This window comes from Bos indicus, chromosome 25 (genome assembly GCF_029378745.1).
Source record: "Bos indicus isolate NIAB-ARS_2022 breed Sahiwal x Tharparkar chromosome 25, NIAB-ARS_B.indTharparkar_mat_pri_1.0, whole genome shotgun sequence".
NCBI lineage: Eukaryota > Metazoa > Chordata > Mammalia > Artiodactyla > Bovidae > Bos > Bos indicus.
In genome coordinates, this window is record NC_091784.1 from 19,470,346 (window position 1) to 19,490,403 (window position 20,058).

At 42.3% G+C, this 20,058-nt stretch overlaps 1 pseudogene; it reads left to right on the forward strand.

Annotated features, from left to right (window-relative positions):
• The first annotated feature begins 4,269 nt into the window (after window positions 1-4,269).
• Window positions 4,270-20,058, forward strand: part of LOC139179632 (craniofacial development protein 2 pseudogene) — a 65,572-nt pseudogene continuing 49,783 nt past the window's right edge.

Sequence of the window (20,058 nt, forward strand, 5' to 3'; positions counted from 1 at the left end):
ATACCACATCTGCTAGCAACCTTTCAAATAACAGCTGTTGCATCAGCCAATTCACAGGAGAACCATGATGGACAAGTAGTAAGAGCAAAAAAATAAAGGAATTTTTGGTTTTCTATTGATGACTGAGTTCTGTGGGATTGTTATACAGCATAGCACACTTTATCATTTATCCTGATACAAATTTGATCCCCATCTGTGTTTTGTAGGGATGACAAATTACCAGTTCTATTTATGTAAGACACATACCCCAAATCGTGTGTGTGTGTTTTATTTTGTTGCCAAATCTACATGAAGTTTAAAACTCCAAGTCCTTTAGTGGAAAGCATTCCTCGAGATATTTTTTCAGTATTAAAAAATCAGTTGTCAAGGCAGTTGAGTAGAAGATTAATAAAAGCCATATTCAGACCACAAATCCTTCCTTGGACAGAAAACGCACATATTGAACCAAACAAGGGTAAAAGGAAAGTCTCCAGAAGAACCTACACATATTAATGTTCCAATGGGAGAACTACATCAGTTTATTCAGCAAATATTGACAAACTTACTGGATTTCAGGTATTATTCAGAGTTATAGAGATAGAATAGTGGACAGAACAAAGATTCTTCTTTTCATGGTATTTATATTACAGTGGAGTGAGGGAAGATAATGTCATGGATTTGAAAACATTTAATTGTGCCAGTATAAACTCTCCTTATTTCTCATATGATCGGATAAATGAGAAATGTGGAAAGCCAACAACTGCATTCTTGCCTCAACATTTAGGGTTAAGTATGAAGCAATACATGTGGTAATGTAACCTACATCATTTGGGGCCCTGAGATGCAGGTCATTAATTTGTCTTAAACTCTTAAATACAGGTTTTTTATTTCCCTTCACAGGAAACAACAGTTCTTTCTTTTTCTAGCTGCACCTGGAGACCTGGCCATTCTCCTGGAGAAAGAAGTAGAATCGATGTTTTGATCCTACATCTGGCATCTAGGGTTGCCTTCATCCCCTTAGGAACCTCTGAAGATATAAGAGTATGGTTTAAGAGGAGATTATTCCATGAGAATCTACTATTGTTTCCCTCTAGTGTATTTTTAATCTAAGTTATAATGTTGTTCATTGCTGATTGTCTATTCTTTATTTCTTCCTATTGCTTTTGTTCAGTCACCAACAACAATGTCTGACTCTTTGTGACCACATGGACTGCAGCTCACCAGGCTTTCCTGCCTCTCACCATTTCCCGAAGTTTCCCAAGTTCATGCCCATTGACTAGGTGATGCCATCGAACCATTTCATCCTCTGTTGCCCTCTTCTCCTTTTGCATTCAATCTTTCCCAGGATCAGGTTCTTTCCCAATGAGTTGGCTGTTCGCATCAGGTGGCCAAAGTATTGGAGCTTCAGCTTCAGCATCAGTTCTTCCAATGAGTATTCAAGGTTGATTTTCTTTACGGTTGACTGGTTGGATCTCCTTGCTATCCAGGGGACTCTCAAGAGTCTTCTCCAACACCACAGTTTGAAAGCATCAATTCTTCAGTGCTCTGCCATCTTTATTGTCCTGCTCTCACATCCATACATGACTACTGGAAGGACCATAGACTTGAATTTATGGACCTTTGTTGGAAAAGTGATCTTTGTTTTTTAACACACTGCCTAGGTTTGTGATAGTGTTCCTGCCAAAAAGAATCATCTTCTGATTTCATGGCTGCAGTCACCATCTGCATGATTTTAGAGCCCAAGCAAAGGAAATCTGTCACTGCTTCCACCTTTTCCCCTTCTGTTTGCCATGATGTGATAGGACCAAATGCCATGATCTTAGTTTTCTTAATATTTAGTTTCAAGCCAGCTTTTTCACTGTCCTCCTTCACCCTCATCAAGAGTCTCTTTAGTTCCTCTTAACCTTTCTGCCATTAGAGTGGTATCACCCACATATCTGAGGTTGTTGATATTTCTCCTGGAAGTCTGATTCCATCTTTTAAGTAATTTATTTCTTCTAGGCCCTTGTTAAACATTTCTTCTGTCTTTTCATTTTGTTTAACTTACTGTGTTTGTGGTCTCCTTTCTGCAGGCTGGAAAGCTCATAGTTTCTCTAATTTGTGGGGTTTGCCCCCCACAGGTAGGGTTGGACTAGTGCATTTTGAACAATACTCACTGGGGGAACTTGTGTCTGTATTCTGGTGGATAGAGTCGGATCTTGCCTCTCTGAAAGTCAGTGCTGTGTCCAGTAATGTGTTTTGGGTTGTCTTTGCGCTTGGTATTGCTCTGGGCAGTCTATCTGCTAATGGGTAGGGTTGTGTTCCTGTTTTGCTGAAGAATCGGCATCAGGCATCTGGCCCTGAAGCTTGCTGGACTTTGGGTGGTGTCTGGTCTTATTGTTGAGATGGAGGCCTTTGGGACAGCTCTTGCCAATTAATGCTCTATGGGATTGGGAGTTCTCTGGTAGTCCAAAGTCCTGAACTTGCGTTCCCTCACCTTGGTTGTTGAGGCCCAAACCCTTACTGTAGCACTAAGGCTTCACAGGCCATACAGCACAGAAGACAAAACCCAAAGACTAATGGTGAAAGCAACAATAGACAGCCAAGAACACCCAAAGAAACTCAATGCCTACAAAGAGAAGAGTGAAAAAGGAAAAAAGGATTAAAATAGAGTCAAAAAAGAAGAGAGCACTCAAGCCAATAAGCAAAGCCATAAAAATTAAAACTAAAAACTGAACTAGAAAAAATACAAAATCAAAAACACAGGGGAAAATGCAATATAACTAAAGAGTACTGTAAAACTAAGGAAATAAAATAAAATGAATATCTAAAAGTAAGATTTTTTAAAAAGCAATAAGTAGTTTACAAAAAATTAAAGGAATAATAAAGAAAGGACAATATTCAAACAATATGCAAAAGAAAAAAATAGAAAATATACAGAAAAGTAGTAGAAGAATGTCCTCATGATTCCTCCATTTTCCACTTCATACAGTGTGCTCCAGACAAACTACCTACTCAGAAAGTCCTCCAATGTTTTTAGGAAGATCTCTGGACCTGTTGTTGGCCGTGTGGGATCAGCTCACACTCAGATCTTGCCTTACTCCAGCTTGACCTTGCTCCCAAAGTCCACAATTGCCGCTAAAGTCTCAGGCTAATTGCAGGGATTTAAGCTGCTGCACCTGTGGCTGCAGGTGCTAATTCCCTTCCTCTTCTTTAGTCACACGGCCCCTGGATTTCTGCTTTTGGGCCAGACTCTGCTTGTAGACCACACTCTGGTGTCTGTTCCCCACCCATTCAAGAGCAGGCTTGAATGGCTTATCATTCAAGCTGAGTGATAAGGCTGAAGGCTTATCAGGGCTCACTTGCTCAGTCAGGCCAGAGAAAGGGCAGGGTATGACAGCCACAAGTGGGATGTATCAGAGGAAGCCTATGGTGGTAGAGACCTGCTGGATGTTGTTACAGTCTGCAGTGGGCTGTGCAGTCTCCTAGAGGAATTGGCCTTGGATCAATGGCACCCCACTCCAGTACTCTTGCCTGGAAAATCCCATGGACAGAGGAGCCTGGTGGGCTGCAGTCCATGGGGTTGCTAAGAGTCAGACACGACTGAGAGACTTCACTTTCACTCTTCACTTTCATGCATTGGAGAAGGAAATGGCAACCCACTCCAGTGTTCTTGCCTGGAGAATCCCAGGGATGGGGGAGCCTGATGGGCTGCCATCTATGGGGTTGCACAGAGTTGGACACGACTGAAGTGACTTAGCAGCAGCAGCAGCAGCATGAGTCCCTTGGAAGAGCTTGGAAGAAGGTCGGCAGTGGCCTGCTGCAGGGTTGGGGGCACTGAGTGTAACAGTGTGTGCATGGGACCTTTTGAAGGAGGTCGCCATTATCTTCATTACCTCCACCATAGTTTGGCCTTAGGTCAAACAACAAAGAGGGAACACAGCCCCGCCCTTCAACAGAAAATTGGGTAAAAGATTTACTGAGCATGGCCCTGCCCATCAGAACAAGACCCAGTTTCCCCCTCAGTCAGTCTCTCCCATCAGAAAGCTTCCAAAAGTCTCTTATCCTTCTCCATCAGAGGGCAGACAGACTGAAAACCACAATCACAGAAAACTAACCAATCTGATCACATGGGCCACAGCCTTGTCTAACTCAGTGAAACTATGAGCCATGCTGTGTAGGGCCACCCAAGATGGATGCGTCATGGTGGAGAGTTCTGACAAACCATGGCCCACTGGACAAGGGAATGGCAAACCACTTTAGCATTCTTGCCTTGAGAACCCCATGAACAGTATGAAAAGGAAAAAAGATATGACACTGAAAGATGAACTCCCTAGGTCGGTAGGTGCCCAATATGCTACTGGAGATCAGTGGAGAACTAACTCCAGAAAGAATGAAGAGATGGAGCCAAAGCAAAAACAACACCCAGTTGTAGATGTGACTGGTGATAGAAGCAAGGTCCGATGTTGTAAAGAGCAATATTGCATAGGAGCCTAGAATGCTAGGTCCATGAATCAAGGTAAATTGAAAGTGGTCAAACAGGAGACGGCAAGAGTGAACATCAACATTTTAGGAATCAGCAAACTAAAATGGACTGGAATGGGTAAATGTAATTTAGATGACCATTATATCTACTACTGTGGGCAAGAATCCCTTAGAAAAAATGGAGTTAGCTATCATAGTCAACAAAAGAGTGCGAAATGCAGTATTTGGATGCAATCTCAAAAATGACAGAATGATCTCTGTTCATTTCCAAAGCAAGCCATTCAATATCACAGTAATCCAAGTTTATGCCCTGACCAATAATGCTAAAGAAGCTGAAGTTGAATGGTTCTATGAAGACCTACAAGACCATCTAGAACTAACACCCAAAAAAGATGTCCTTTTCATTATAGGGGTCTGGAATACAAAAGTAGGAAGTCAAGAAATACCTGGAGTAACAGGCAAATTTGGCCTTGGAGTACAGAATGAAACAGGGCAAAGGCTAACAGAGTTTTGCCAAGAGAACGCACTGGTCATAGCAAACACCCTCTTCCAACAACAAGAGATGACTCTACACATGGACATCACCAGGTGGTCAACACCGAAATCAGATTGATTATATTCTTTGCAGCCAAAGATGGAGAAGCTCTATACAGTCAGCAAAAACAAGACAGGAAGCTGACTGTGGCTCAAATCATGAACTCCTTATTGCCAAATTCAGACTTAAATTGAAAAAAGTAGGGAAAACCACTAGACCATTCAGGTAGGACCTATATCAAATCCCTTATGACTATACAGTGGAAGTGACAAAATAGATTCAAGGGATTAGATCTGATAGGCAGAGTGCCTGAAGAACTATGGATGGAGGTTCATGACATTGTACAGGAGACAGTGATCAAGACCATCGCCAAGAAAAAGGAATGCAAAAAGGCAAAATGGTTGTCTGAGGAGGCCTTACAAATAGCTGAGAAGAGAAGTGAAAGGCAAAGCAGAAAAGGAAAGATATACCCATTTGAATATAGAGTTCCAAAGAATAGCGAGGAGAGATAAGAAAGCCTTCCTCAGCGATCAATGCAAAGAAATAGAGGAAAACAACAGAATGGGAAAGACTAGAGATCTCTTCAAGAAAATTAGGGATACCGACGGAACTTTTCATGCAAAGATGGGCACTGTAAAGGACAGAAATGGTATGAACCTAACAAAGCAGAAGATATTAAGAAGAGGTGGCAAGAATACACAGAAAAACCATACAAAAGAGATCTTCACGACCCAGATAATCATGATGGTGTGATCACTCACCTAGAGCCAGGCATCCTGGAATGTGAAGTCAAGTGGGTCTTAGGAAGCATCACTACAAACAAAGCTAGTGGAGGTGATGGAATTCCAGTTAGCTATTTCAAATCCTGAAAGCTGATGCTGTGAAAGTGCTGCACTCAATATGCCAGCAAATTTGGAAAACTCAGCAGTGGCCACAGAACTGGAAAAGGTCAGTTTTCATTCCAATCACAAAGAAAGGCAATGCCAAAGAATGTTCAAACTACCACATAATTGCACTTATCTCACACGTTAGCAAAGTAATGCTCAAAATTCTCCAAGCCAGGCTTCAACAGTACGTGAACTTCCAGATGTTCAAGCTGGTTTTAGAAAAGGCAGAGGAACCAGAGATCAAATTGCCAACATCTGTTGGTTCATTGGAAAAGCAAGAGAGTTCCAGAAAAACATCTCTGTCTGCTTTATTGACTACACCAAAGCCTTTGATTGTGTGGATCACAGCGAACTGTGGAAAATTCTTAAAATATGGGAATACCAGACCACCTGACCTGCCTCCAGAGAAATCTGTGTGCAGGTCAAGAAGCAACAGTTAGACCTGGATGTGAAACAACAGACTGGTTCCAAATCAGGAAAGGAGTACATCAAGGCTAGACAAGGCAAGTCGATATATCATGTATATCATCACCCTGCTTATTTAACTTATATGCAGAGTACATCATGAGAAATGCTGGACCGGATGAAGCACAAGCTGGAATCAAGATTGCCAGGAGAAATATCAATAACCTCAGATATGCAGATGACACCACCCTTATGGCAGAAAGTGAAGAGGTATAAAGAGCCTCTTGATGAAAGTGAAAGAGGAGAGTGAAAAATTTTGCTTAAAACTCAACATTCAGAAAACTAAGATAATGGCATCTGCTCCCATCACTTCATAGCAAATAGATGGGGAAACAATGGAAACCGTGACAGATTTTATTTTCTTGGGCTTCAAAATCACTGCAGATGGTAACTGCAGCCATGAAATTAAAAGACACTTGCTCCTTGGAAGAAAAGTTATGACCAACCCAGACAGCATATTAAAAAGCAAAGACATTACTTTGCCAACAAAGGTTCATCTAGTCAAAGCTATAGTTTTTTCCAGTAGTCATGTATGGATGTGAGAGCTGGCCTATAAAGAAAGCTGAGTGCTGAAAAATTGATGCTTTTGAACTGTGGTGTTGGAGAAGACTCTTGAGAGTCTCTTGGACTGCAAGGAGATCCAACCAGTCCATCCTAAAGGAAATCAGCCCTGAATATTCATTGGAAGGACTGATGCTGAAGCTGAAACTCCAATACTTTGGCCACCTGATGCAAAGAACTGACTCATTGGAAAAGACCCTGATGCTGGGAAAGATTGAAGGCAGGAGGAGAAGGGGATGACAGAGGATGAGATGGCTGGATGCCATCACCGACTCAATAGTTTGAGTAAACTCCAGGAGTTGGTGATGGACAGGGAGTCCTGGCGTGCTGCAGTCCATGGGGTTGCAAAGAGTCGGACATTACTGAGCAACTGAATAGAACTGAACTGAACCGAACTGAACTGGAAGAGCTAAGCTGCTTAGGCTCCCTGCAAGGTGCCTGCTTACAGTTTGGTGGCAGCTGCTACCTCTGGGTTCAAGAGCACAGCAGTGGCATTTTGTTTGCTGCCTCAGGCACTCTCCTTGGCTTTGCCAGTGGCTAGTGACTTACGTTTCCCCCTCTGGAACTGTAAACTGTAGTCACGTCTATCTCCACCGCTGGTACTTCTGCCCGTTTTAGCGGCCTCCGCTGGGTATACAGCTGCTGTCTGGGAGTGGGCAGAGTTAAAGGGCCCTGATGCCAATCATCTCTTTTCACTGGGAGGACCAGTATTTTCCCTGGACTCCCTCAGCTGTCGTATTTGCCCCCTCAGAGTATCTTCATGGCAGTCAACCCCAAACCTCTCCCTGTGGTCCCACCCCAACCCCCACCCCCCACCCCTCATGAGCCTGAGCCTCAGCACCCAGCCCCCACTCTCCGTGATGGGTGCAAGAGTTCAGGCCCTTTCTCAGCTGGTAAGTGCTGTTCAGCAACCATCTCTACGGTGAATTCTCTCCATTTTGCCTTCTGAGCAACTGTTGCTGTGTTCTCCTCTGAAGTTTTGAAGCTCCCCTCAAACCCCCTACCCCGGACTCTGAGTGTACAGAAATTTTTCCTCCTTCACAACACCCTCCCTGGGGTGCAGGTCCCTGTCCTGAAATCCTTTGTCTCTTTTTTTATCTTTATCTTTTGCCCTACCTTATTCTAAGGAGATTGGCTTGCCTTTTTGAAAACCTGGGGTTTTCTGCCAGCATTCAGAAGGTGTTCTGTAGGAGTTGTTCCACATACAAATGAATTTTTGATGTATTTGTGGGGAGGTGGGTGATCTTCCTATCTTATCCCTCTTCCATCTTGGAAGTCCCCCACAATGGATTTCCCCCACAATGTCAAAGGGCCACATTATAATCAAGCATTAAAATAATCCTTCAGTTCGGTTCAGTTCAGTCACTTAGTCATGTCCGACTCTTTGTGACCTCCATGAATCACAGCACCCCAGGCCTCCCTGTCCATCACCAACTCCCGGAGCTCACTCAAACTCATGTCCATCGAGTCAGTGATGCCATCCAGTCGTCTCATCCTCTGTCGTCCCCTTCTCCTCCTGCCCCCAATCCCTCCCAGCATCAGGGTATTTTCCAATGAGTCAACTCTTCACTTGAGGTGGCCAAAGTATTGGAGTTTCAGCTTCAGCATCAGTCCTTCCAATTAGCCCTCAGCAACAACTTAACCTCTCAAAGTTCCAGTTCTCATTTGTAAAATAATGGTACTACTAGTGCCTACTTTATAAGAGTTTTGTAAAGATTATAATGAAATAATAGCACATAGGATCCCAGGAAATTATGAAGTATTGTATTCATGTTAAAATAGCTGTTACTACTATGTGAACGATTTCCAGATGAAAGAAATCTCTGAAGATGAAACAGACTCCTAGCATCTGGATTGGTGTGCTTATCCCTGAGGAGCGAGTCAACATTCTTAGCCTCTGATTCAAACAGCTTACCTAAGGGGTTAAGTGTGTATTTTCTATTCTGATATGATTTGCAATGTCCCCTAGAAACCTATGGGTTACAATTGCTGTATTCCCTCACTCACCAGGGATGGAGTATGTTCCCTAAGGTCTCAGCCAATGGTCCAAGCTGCATGTCCATATACTCCCTGGGGTCTACTGCATAACAAGGTCCCTGATGTTTATCATCACTGGAAGAAATATTGGCCCTTCCAGAAGAATCATTAGAGGCCTGGTGGCAATCTAATGATGGTGACTTATTACCTGGCCTTCCTAGTTACTGCAAGAGGCTCCCGCGGGACACCAGAATAACCAAGTAAGAAAGCATAGAATACACGCTGCTCCTTGCTGGAGGGAGAATTCAGTTCTTACAATGCAAAAGAAACATTCAAAGGCCTCAGAGAGGCTTAGGAGCCAAATGGATCCCAAGATCACAGTTGGATAACTTTGCCCCAAATTTTGGATGAAAGTACTAACAGGAGGGGACATGTGAGAAGTGGAGTTTGAGAGCAGGTTATCCGGGAACTACTGGTTTTTGTAGGGGCAGAGGTATTCCTGAGAGAGAATATTGAATACTGTCTCATATCCCCAGCTCTGGCCTTGAGGCTGTCATGATAAGAATTTAATAAGCAAGACAGATATCTAAAACTGTCTGTACAGCAACCATCCTCCTCTGTCTCCTCAACTATATGTCTATCAGGATAGCTTTCATGTTTTTCCTTGACCCCATCTCCACCTTAGCTTCTATTAATTAGTTCTTAACCAAACCCACGGAGAAGGCAATGGCACCCCACTCCAGTACTCTTGCCTGGAAAATCCCATGGATGGAGGAGCCTGGTAGGCTGCAGTCCATGGGGTCGCTGGGAGTAGGACACGACTGAGCGACTTCCCTTTCACTTTTCACTTTCATGCATTGGAGAAGGAAATGGCAACCCACTCCAGTGTTCTTGCCTGGAGAATCCCAAGGACGGGGGAGCCTGGTGGGCTTCCGTCTATGGGGTCGCACAGAGTCGGACACGACTGAAGCGACTTAGCAGCAGCAGCAGCAACCAAACCCAAATCTTTTCTCCAGAATTTTTCAACTTATAAATAAATAGTCAATCTCTTGAGTGGCAGAGATCTTAAGATGAAAAACCTTAAAGTTAACAAAGGCCAGTGTCCAGTGTGCAGAAAGCCAGTTTTCAGAGAAAAAAAACAATCTCTTCACACAGACAGAGAATTCCCTGGTGGTCCAGTGGTTTAGGATTCAGTGATCTACTGCCCTGGCCCTATGTTTGATCCCTGGTTGGGGAACTAAGATCCCGCAAGCCAGAGGCGAGGCCAAAAAAAAAAAAAAAAACCAAAAACAAACAAAACACACACACACACACACACACACAAAACAACAATGAAATGGAACAACAACAAAAACCCCACAAAGAAATAGAGACAAGAAAAGGAAAGTACAGATTCCTATGACATTCAAGAGTCTCTGGTTTCCCAAGGCCCAGGTGTACTCTGGTCTTCCTATCGTTTGGTTGATCAATGCATTCTTGATTCAACAAGTTAACGAGCACTTCCTTTCCCTCAAGTTGTGTAGATTTGGGTTCTGTCACTTCCAACCAAAATGGTCTTGACCAATAGATGATGTTCATATGGGCCAGAAACAGAGTTCAGTATCCAAGCAATCTTTCTATTTCACCTCTGGCATGCCTCCAACTCCAGTGTGCATCTGGAATCTTCACTTCCTACACATTTGCTGAACACCACCAGAGTAACCATACTAAATACCTCTTCTTCATAAATATATTCTGATTCCCACATCTCCTTCACCACCACCACTAGGACTACCCTCTCTATAAACCCATTAACATGTCACATGTGCACTAGCTCTTCTCAGCCAGGATGCAATACCCACCAAAACAGGTACCATCCACATCTTATTCACCTGTGACACCCTAGTTCCTAGCACAGGGCATAGAATATTCTAGTGTCCAAGGATTATTTGCTTCCCTGGCCAGTCTCTATGTGGAGCTGATATGGTCCTTATCAGGCTGCTTGACTTTCTGAAAGATACTAATCTAACCCTCATCCCAGCTGATTACCTGCTCTTAGCTTCTGTGTTTGTTAAGACTCTACTTCCAAACATTCATAGTATTTGCTTTTACTGTATGTTGCTGAAATGTTATGGATTGGGTACAGAAACGAACTAAAGAGAAACCTCGTTGTTGAATTTACTATAGGAATGACAGTAAAGATGATGGTCACAGTAAGATACAAAAGAAAATTCTCCCTCTGGTCTCAGTATCAGGAAAAAGTGAGACTTTTCTGCACAACTGGTCTGTGTTACCTTTATGGACACTACATGTGCCTGATCATATTCCCCTCTAGGGAAAGCTCTTGCCAAACTTCTGGCACACTTCTAGCGAATGAAATAGGTCCTCATGGCATGAGTTTTGTCTGTTTCTCTCACTCTGGTTTGTATCTTGCTTTCCTACTCTATTTTTTATTTACCTGCATTTCCTCATCTCTCTTTTTTAAAAGAAAAATATTTTGTGCAATTCTCCAATAACCACAATTACTTACTGATGTAGCCACCTGTTGGGCACTGCACCACTTCTCAATCCTTGGAATCAGATCGGAAGCAATTAACATCATTTTCTCTTCCACACTGATTTTCATATGGTACTTTTTAAGTAAAACATTTAATATAGTCTTTATCCCATTTCCTTGAATATAATTTTTATTTTAGAATTGTTATTTATTTACAGAAAAGTTGCAAAAACAGTACAGAGAGTTCCCATATACTTGTCACTCAATTTCCCCATTGTTAACTCTAACATTACCCTAGCACATTTGTCCCATTATAAACCAATTTTAGTACATTAGTATTAGCTAAACTCCACAGTTTATTACGATCTCCCTAGTTTTTCTGTATTGTCCTTTTTCTGTTCGAAGATCACTTTAATGTAGTAATGTGGAACCATATTACGTTTAGTCATCACGTCTCTTAGTTTCTTTTGGTCTGTAACAGTTTTTCAGACTTTCCTTATTTCTGATGACCTAGACAGTTTTAAGGTGTGAGGTGTGCTGGTTGAGTCCTTTGTAGAATGTCTGTCGAATCAGGATTTGTCTAATGTTTATTCCATGGTCAGACTGGGGTTATTGGTTTTGGGGAGGAAGCCTGCAGAGGTAAAGTGCCATTCTCATCGTACCATATCAAGGGTGCATGCTATTAACTGGACTTGTTACTGATGATATTAACCTTGATCACCTGGCCAAGGTACCATTTCCAAACTTTCTCCACTATAAAGATACTTTCTCTACTCTACTCTTTAAATCACATTGCTAAGCACAGCCTCCAAGAAGAGATAAGAAAGCCTTCCTCAGCAATCAATGCAGAGAAATAGAGGAAAACAACAGAATGTGAAAGACTAGAGATCTCTTCAAGAAAATTAGAGATACCAAGGGAACATTTCATGCAAAGAGGGTCTCGATAAAGGACAGAAATGGTATGGACCTAACAGAAGCAGAAGATATTAAGAAGAGATGGCAAGAATACACAGAAGAACTGTACAAAAAAGAGCTTCACGACCCCGATAATCACGATGGTGTGATCACTGACCTAGAGCCAGACATCCTGGAATGTGAAGTCAAGTGGGCCTTAGAAAGCATCACTACTAACAAAGCTAGTGGAGGTGATGGAATTCCAGTTGAGCTCTTCCAAATCCTGAAAGATGATGCTGTGAAAGTGCTGCACTCAATATGCCAGCACATTTGGAAAACTCAGCATTGGCCACAGGACTGGAAAAGGTCAGTTTTCATTCCAATCCCAAAGAAAGGCCATGCCAAAGAATGCTCAAACTACTGCACAATTGCACTCATCTCACACGCTAGTAAAGTAATGCTCAAAATTCTCCAAGCCAGGCTTCAGCAATACATGAACCGTGAACTTCCAGATGTTCAAGCTGGTTTTAGAAAAGGCAGAGGAACCAGAGATCAAATTGCCAACATCCACTGGATCATGGAAAAAGCAAGAGAGTTCCAGAAAAACATCTATTTCTGCTTTATTGACTATGCCAAAGCCTTTGACTGCGTGGATCACAATAAACTGTGGAAAATTCTGAAAGAGATGGGAATACCAGACCACCTGACCTGCCTCTTGAGAAATTTGTAGGCAGGTCAGGAAGCAACAGTTAGAACTGGACATGGAACAACAGACTGGTTCCAAATAGGAAAAGGAGTACATCAAGGCTGTATATTGTCACCCTGCTTATTTAACTTATATGCAGAGTACATCATGAGAAAGGCTGGACTGGAAGAAACACAAGCTGGAATCAAGATTGCTGGGAGAAAAATCAATAACCTAAGATATGCAGATGACACCACCCTTATGGCAGAAAGTGAAGAGGAACTCAAAAGCCTCTTGATGAAAGTGAAAGTGGAGAGTGAAAAAGTTGGCCTAAAGCTCAACATTCAGAAAAAGAAGATCATGGCATCCGGTCCCACCACTTCATGGGAAATAGATGGGGAAACAGTGGAAACAGTGTCAGACTATTTTTTGGGCTCCAAAATCACTGCAGATGGTGACTGCAGCCATGAAATTAAAAGACGCTTACTTCTTGGAAGGAACGTTATGACCAACCTAGATAGCATATTCAAAAACAGAGACATGACTTTGCCAACAAAGGTCCATCTAGTCAAGGCTATGGTTTTTCCAGTGGTCATGTATGGATGTGAGAGTTGGACTGTGAAGAAAGCTGAGCACTGAAGAATTGATGCTTTTGAACTGTGGTGTTGGAGAAGACTCTTGAGAGTCCCTTGGACTGCAAGGAGATCCAACCAGTCCACTCTGAAGGAGATCAGCCCTGGGATTTCTTTGGAAGGAATGATGCTAAAGCTGAAACTCCAGTACTTTGGCCACCTCATGCGAAGAGTTGACTCATTGGAAAAGACTCTGATGCTGGGAGGGATTGGGGGCAGGAGGAGTAGGGGACAACAGAGGATGAGATGGCTGGATGGCATCACTGACTCGATGGACGTGAGTCTGAGTGAACTCCGGGAGGTGGTGATGGACAGGGAGGCCTGGCGTGCTGCGATTCATGGAGTCGCAAAGAGTCGGACATGACTGAGGGACTGAACTGAACTGAATTGAAGCACAGCCTAAACCCAAGGGGAGGGAAGTTAAGCTCCACTTCCTTCATGTGGCACCTACATAAATTATTCAGAATACTTTTGCCCCATTTATTTATTGAATCTTTTTTTTAATAAATATACTCACAGCTATTTTCTTTTTCCTCAGCAACTTTTTAAAGATTGAATTGGATAGTATTTGGAGATACTAAATGAGGTTGTTTTCAGTTCCAAAATGTGTTCGAAACCCTTATCAGCATCAGTAATATTGAAAACAGGTTTTCAACTGAAGAGCCAGGGTTTTATAAATCATTGTGCATTTTTTAATAATTCATTGTGGTGTGTGTGTGTGTGTCCAGGAGCTTAATTATGCATATGAAGAACTAAAGACTTAATAACTCAGAACATAGGGTGGGAAAAGATGGCAAGAATGTGTAAATATCTTTATTCTTGCCCTGAAGAAGATAAAGGTTAACTAGAGGGTGGGCAGTGTTCCTGCTCATGAAAAGACTCTCTACCCAGGGACAGAACACCACACACACACACACACACACACACACACACACATTCCAATAGTGCACGTTAAGTCTGAGGGAGCCACAGCCTGAGACGTCTTATGACCCATTTCTGGAGAGAAGCCCACAAAGCTGTACATCTCCGTATAGAAGTGTGCCCCCACATATACAGATGCATAAAAAGGAAATGATGTGTGGAAGAGAAGACCTACCTGCCCCTAGCACCCCAACATGACATAGAAGAGCATCTAAAAGTGTTCTGAGAGGGGTGCTGAGAGGAGGTGGAAGGCTTGCAGGCAGGACTATAAAGAGGACGTTTCAACTCTGGTAGCTATAGAGCAAAGAATGATGGAGACAGTTCACAGTGGGTGAAGCAGAAGGGTGCAAGCATTAAAGATCAGTGAGGGTTGCACCTTTCGGCAGGAGTACCATGGATGATGTCAATAACCATGGACCAGATTCTGTTCTTTGATTCCAGGATGACACATTAGCCCTCTGAATTCTATACTGCACCCTGGGAGATGGAAGGGAAGGTCAGTATGTTGACTGAATTTTAGCTTTAAATTGGACCAAAAAAAGTTTTTTATTGGAGGATAGTTGATTCACAACATTGTGTTAGTCTCTGCTGTACAGCAAAATGAATCTGTTTTCCCATACAGACCATTACAGGGTATTGTACATAACTCACCTTTTCCATATCGTCACCCACCATTCCCTAAGAGAAAGCTTTGCTTTACAAACTTGTCTATTTACCATCCCTGACTAGGTCTGCTCATTATTACCTCCATGTCTTTCTCCATGTTGTATTCTCCTTCTGACCACTAAAAGCTCTCTTTTCTACATATAGTCTTGCCATCCTCCAAAGCCCAGTTCAAGACTCACCTCTTCTAAGAAGCTGTTCGGGCAGCTCAGCCTGCAGTGAGCTATATTATATCAGAGCTCCCACGGGGAGATGGAATAAGCAAAGGAGAAGGATGCCTCTTCCTAATGAGCATTGTCTTTGTTTACCCCTAGCTATTTGCCAGGTGCTGCCTTCCCCTTATAAGGACACTTGTGCTCATCTAGGTAATCTGGATAATTTCCCCATCTCAAGGTCCTTAACTTAATCACATCTGCAAAGTCCCTTTTGCCACTTAAATAACATATTCACCTATTCTCAGGGAGAGGCTTTATTCAGTCTACCACAATGGAGTTCATTTATTAAAGGAGTTCATTTATTAAACAACTAAGGCTCATGTCTGAGCCCAAAAGATATGCTGCCTTCTGGATATCACGTGAGGTGCCAAAGAACACAAAGTGAAAAGTGCCACTGTCAGATCACTGTCACCACCATCGCCACCAAAAAGCAACATTTAGGCACAGACTTCATGCAATCCAATCCTTGTTACCTATAATTGACATTCAAAAAGGCACAGGCAGGCAGAGTTTACATTCAAATTATCGATGACATTGTCTCAATGATTTCTAGTGAGGTAACATCGGGACCGGAGAAGGCGATGGCACCCCACTCCAGTACTCTTGACTGGAAAATCCCATGGACTGAGGAGCCTGGTAGGCTGCAGTCCAGGGGGTCGCGAAGAGTCAGACACGACTGAGCAACTTGACTTCCACTTTTCACTTTCCTGCATTGGAGAAGGCAATGGCAACCCACTCCAGTGTTCTTGCCTGGACAATCCCAGGGACGGGGGAGCCTGGTGGGCTGCAGTCTCTGGGGTCACACAGAGTCGGACACTACTGAAGTGACTTAGCAGCAGCAGCAGCAGCAGTAACATTAGGACAGGCAGCTAGTCCTGTGGTAGCACACAGTCAGTGCTCAATGAAAGTCAAGAGTTGGAGGATTTCTCATAATCTCCTCTAATTAGTTAGTTGAGAGTTCCAGTATGATTTCTCTGGCTCTCCTTGGGTAAGTTTGCCAGGCCAGATCCATTATGCCCAAATACTCCTGGTTTATTCAATAGTCATGTCAAGAAGTCCTGATAATATAGTCCACTTGAGTAGTGTGAATCTTGATATTGTCAGTTCAATGGATGATGATAATCTTTTAAGTGGGCTTCCCCCCAGTAGCTGAACTGGTAAAGAATCCTCCTTCAATGCGGGAGACCTTGGTTGGATTCCTGGGTCAGGAAGATCCCCTGGAAAAGGGAACGGCTTCTCCAGTACTCTGGCCTGGAGAATTCCATGGCCAGTATATTCCTTGGGGCCGTAAAGAGTCGGACATGACTGAGCAGCTTTCACTTTTCACTTTCAATCTAAGTAGTAGAGTTAAGCCATTGTTTGGCACTGAACCATGAGAGGAGGTTGCTCTTGTATTTCCTCCCTCCTCCGCAAACTGTGTCTTATAAGTCACTATCCCTTTAACCACAGGTTATTCAGAGAAATAAGAACTCTCCTCCCAGGGGATTGTGATCCTCCCAGCTGCACACCAGAGACTTGGGGCTACAATGGCGTAGATACCACCAAGAGAAAAGAAAGAAGAAAGCAAATTTCTGGCAGATACAGTGTGGTGTCTTTGTGAAGGAGCTGAAGGCCTTTCTGGATCAATAATATCATTTTCTGGTAAGGAGAGAAATGCATGTGGTATCATGAAAGTCACTTTAGTAAATGAGAAGTTGTGAAAGTGTATTTAAATCCATAGAAAGCTCTAAAAGTCACATTGTCTTGTCTTAACTGAATTGCTGCAGACCCTGGATAAGAATGTCTCTTTGACAGAAAAATGGGCTGTTCTTCTATTTAGTGAAGTTTAGTAGAAACATTACAAAGATCTGTGATAGTACTTCCTTTCATTGGCTTTAGAGACAAGTGCAAGCTGCTTACTAGATGAATGGCTTTTGGTCAACTGCTCACCTCTCAGTGCCTCAGACATCTTATATGTAAAGTAAACTGCCTGCCTTCTAGGTCTGTTGAGAAAATTAAACAAGTTATTGGATGGAAATACCTAACACAGTGCTCAATACATGTTTTTTACTATTCATTTCCCCCAACACATTGCTAATAACTGAGACTTCAAAAATCACCTAGTTCAACTCTCACTTTTACAGATATCTTCTGCAGATATTTTGTTAAACACATTTACATACAGGTTTCTACAGAGATAATGTCTTGATCCAAAACAGTCAATAATTCCTCAGATTTGGTCCTGGAATCATATTAACTTTCCACAGAATACAAAGTCAGAAAATGGGTCTCTTCAATGCAAAACTGGCAGCTCTTCAGAGTTTTGTGGTCTTCTTAAAGAGAACCTTTAAGAGAATCAAAGGCAGACAATAGAGATAGAAAGAAAAGTATTGGCAAAAATATTTTAAGGTCAATTAAGAAATCCTACTCTATATATGTTGACTTGTCTTTGTCAGTAATGATCATGTTTGCATATGTAAAGCCATTTCACTGTTTACTCACATAACATAGGGAATGCTGAAATATATATTCAGATCCAATCTTTTTATGACATGGTTTTAGATTTGTTGATATGTTAATTTGATGATTTATTAAGACATGGAAAATTTGCCCATAGAGATATGGAAAATAAAATAATTCATGAAAAATTACTTTTCAGTTTGGAGAAGATGGAGAGGAAATTTGCATTAAAAATATTCACTATATTTTCTGGACTATTTTCTGTGGGAAGCAAGAATACTCCTGGTGTCCCATATCTTAAGCGTCTTTCCAATACATCATTAAAATGGAACCAAGAAAGGTCAAAATGATGTATTAATAAATGAAGGCCAGAATGCTTCAGGTGGATCGGGGCTCATTTTAGCCCCAAGAGCCTGTCAGGGCATTAAAGGAGGCAGAAATAGGATAAGGCACCAAGATGCTGGTGGCTCCACCCAATACTTTTCTAGGGTTTTTGTACATCAAGCAATTAAAGGTTTCTGCCAGAAATAGTTCTGGGGTTTGATTTTGTTTAATGTGCAGCATCTATTGAGTCCTAGTCATTTGCACTATCCTAAGGCACTCACTTGAACCCCACAACTAGCCAATGAAGAAGGTACAATTATTACTCTCATTGCACAGTTAAAATGAGACTTAGAAGTATTAAACACCTTGACAAGGTCATCCAGAGAGGCAAGTGCGGATGCACGGTAGTGTGTGGTACGTGTGTGTGTATATGTGTAGCATATGTGCCTGTACACATGCATGTGTGCATGTGCGTATCTAGGAGGGGGATGGGTTCTCACTTTCAGCAGAAAGATCCTTCTCCTTTCTACCTGTACATAATAAAGAGTTTTTAACATCAATGATATTACCAGACTTAATTTTGTGTAACTATGGCTAAATTGGGCTTCCCTGGTGGCTCAGATGCTAAAGAATCTGCCTGCCAAGCCAGAAACCTGGGTTTCCCTGGGTCGGGAAGATCCCCTGGAGGAGGGCATAGCAACCCACTCCAGTATTTTTGCCTGGAGAATCCCATGGACAGAGAAGCCTGGCAGGCTACAGTCCATAGAGTTGCAAAGAGTTGAACATGACTGAAGCTACAGCATGCATGGATGCATGGTTAAATTATGCTGATCTTTTCTTATAAGTTTTCATACTTTCATACATAAAACTATAAATATTAGTCAAAAAAGAAGTAAACATGATCATTTTGTTGTTGTTCAGTCCCCCATTCATGTCCAACTCTTTCCAACCCCATGGACTGCAGCACACCAGACTTCCCTGTCCTTCACCATCTCCCAGAGCTTGCTCAAAGTCATGTCCATTGAGTCGGTGATGCCATCCAATTATCTTGTCTTCTGTCGTCTCTTTCTCCTCCTGCCTTCTATCCTTCCCAGCATCAGGGTCTTTTCCAATGAGTCAGCTCTTCCCATCAGGTGGCCAAAGTATTGGAGTTTCAGCATCAGTCCTTCTGATGAATATTCAGGGTTGATTTGTTTTAGGATTGACTGGGTTTGATTTCCTTGCAGTCCAGGGGACTCTCAAGGGTCTTCTCCAACACTGCAATTGGAAAGCATCAATTCTTTGGTGCTCAGGCTTCTTTATGGTCCAACTTTTACATTCATACATGACTACTGGAAAAATCATAGCTTTGACTAGACAGACCTTTGTTGGCAATGTAATGTCTCTGCTTTTTAGCACACTGTCTAGGTTTGTCATAGCTTTTCTTCCAAGGAGCAAGTACCATTTAATTTCATGGCTGTAGTCACCATCCACAGTGATTTTGCAGCCCAAGAAAATAAAGTCTTTCACTGTTTCCATTGTTTCCCCATCTATATGCCATGAAGTAATGGTACTGGATGCCATGATCTTAGTTTTTGATTGTTGAATTTTAAGCCAACTTTTTCACTCTCCTCTTTCACCTTCATCAAAGGCTCTTTAGTTCCTATTTGCTTTCTACCATAGGGTGGTGTCATCTGCATATCTGAGGTTATTGATATTTCTTCTGGCAATCTTGATTCCAGCTTGAGCTTCATCCAGCTCAGCATTTTGCATGATGTATTCTGCATATAAGTTAAATAAACAATATACAGGGTGACAATATACAACCTTGATGCACTCCTTTCCCAATTTTGAACCAGTCTATTGTTCCATGTCCATTTCTGATTGTTGCTTCTTGACTTGCATACAGGTTTCTCGGGAGGCAGGTAAGGTGGTTGGCACTCCAATCTCTATTACTGAAGA